The 1998-nt window shown below is 36.8% G+C and overlaps 1 pseudogene; it reads left to right on the top strand.

Annotated features, from left to right (window-relative positions):
- Positions 1-593: 593 nt before the first annotated feature.
- LOC129242268 (putative nuclease HARBI1) lies at positions 594-1710 on the top strand (annotated as a pseudogene).
- The last annotated feature ends 288 nt before the right edge of the window (positions 1711-1998 follow it).

Raw genomic sequence — 1998 nt, 5'->3', positions numbered from 1 at the left:
CAAATAGCAGGAGGAGCTCGGCCAAACACCCAAAAAGGGTGTACGCGCCAATTATATATATATATAGGCATAGATCCCTACCTAAAGTTTTCCACGTAGTCGAAGGACAAAGGCCAACAAGTTGAGAACGACGACGAATCTATAATTCAGCGTCTTCTGCAACACTTCGCTCTATGAATTTCATACAGATTCGAACAGATTTATTTTTTCTACAATTTGGCATCACTGTTATGACATTAAACGATTAATGATGACGTGTCAAACCTTTATAAAAACAATGTCAACACAGTTTACCATAGTTCTCATGCAGCTAAAAAAAACACCCGATACATGTATATATAATTATAGTTTAATGCCCGAATTCTGTAAGCAGTCTCAAGTCACTAATTGAGCCTTTCGTGGTGAAATTTGATTTTGAGACTAGTTGCAATTCAGTAAGCAATCTCACGTCATCACTAATTAGTGATCTACTCCTGAGCAGCTCACAAACCGAAAAATATGGAAGACGAATTAATTATTTTATATATATTGTAAAAAAAGCGCGAAAATGGAGTGAATACGAATAATTGTGTATTTATTGACGTTTTAGAAACATGCGTAGACGGATTCTGGCAAGTTTACGCAGTACGGAAGACCCATTCCTTTTGAAAGAAGACGTTGGCAGAGGGTTTTTTAGATTCCCGAAATCCTTCTGCTGGGAACTTATTCAAGATCTCAAACCACTTGACAAGTTTGAGCCGAATTCGAGAATTCCATTTGAGCTTCGTGTGGGCTTGATATTATATATTAATAAAAATATATAGGTATGCATTACAACATGTTATTTTCAGTTTGTTTCAGTACTATATTTTCTGGCAAATGGCTTCTACCAACGCGTTACAGAAAACTGCCACTTCTCGGCAATGAGTCAACCAAGCGTGTCGAGATGTATTGAGCAAATTAGCAAAATGGTAGTGGAACACAAACACTTTGAAATTAGTTTTCCCAATGCGGCGAAGCATTACAACAGCATAAAGAGGGGGTAAGTTTTGAACATTGTACAAAATATGCATTTGCACCATTTCAACGGCTTAAAATTGGCAGTCTCCATAACGAATTCGGAATAAAAGGCGTCATAGGTGCTATTGACTGCACACAAAAATAAATACTGGTTTATCAACATTTTGTAATGTTTATAACTAATAACCCCATTCCTAGATTTGCAACGACGAACTAATTTTTCAAAATGTCAATGCCCGATTCCCAAGATCATGTCATGACGCCGGTATATGGACAACTTCGCCGGTGAGAATCAAACTCATCAGGGAACACATTTTGGGAGCATGGCTTTTAGGCGATTCAGGTTATCCTTTGGAGCCATGGCTACTAACACCAATTGCAACACCTTCTTCCGCTAGCGAAGAGATTTTCAATAAAACACATATAAAAGCAAGGAACACAATTGAGCATGCCTTTGGAGTCCTGAAATCACGATTGCGGGGTCTATCCAAAGAGCGCGTTCTCAGATATTCGCACAAAAATGCGGCAGCTATCATCTATACAGGCGCAATATTCCACAATATGCTGCAAAAACGTGGCATATTCACTGATGAGGCCATGCCACCAGAAGACCCATCGAATGATGAAAATAGTGAAGCAATAAGGTCAACAGAATATTATTCTGAGGGCAGAATTGCGCGGAAAAATTGCATGAACGCAGTTACACTTTAAAACTTTTATTTATAAGACACAAATAGTCACTTAACACTATTTACAGCCGATATTCAATGGCAGCGGTATGCTGGATTTTAACAGTAAACTTTAAAACTAAATAATACAAAGCAACTATTTTGCTTTTGTTTTGCACTGTATATCTGTAAAAAAATAATATATATTTTAAAAGAAATCAGGAAATATCTTTTATTTTACAACTTACCCAGCTCGTTCATTTCAACGGAATGTATATAGAGATGCAATTCAACATTTATCGATTATTAATTTGGTTTATCTCAATTGAAT

Source organism: Anastrepha obliqua, chromosome 3 (assembly GCF_027943255.1).
Source record: "Anastrepha obliqua isolate idAnaObli1 chromosome 3, idAnaObli1_1.0, whole genome shotgun sequence".
Classification (NCBI taxonomy): domain Eukaryota; kingdom Metazoa; phylum Arthropoda; class Insecta; order Diptera; family Tephritidae; genus Anastrepha; species Anastrepha obliqua.
Note: the sequence above shows the minus strand (reverse complement) of the source record. Positions and strands in the feature narration are given on the sequence as shown.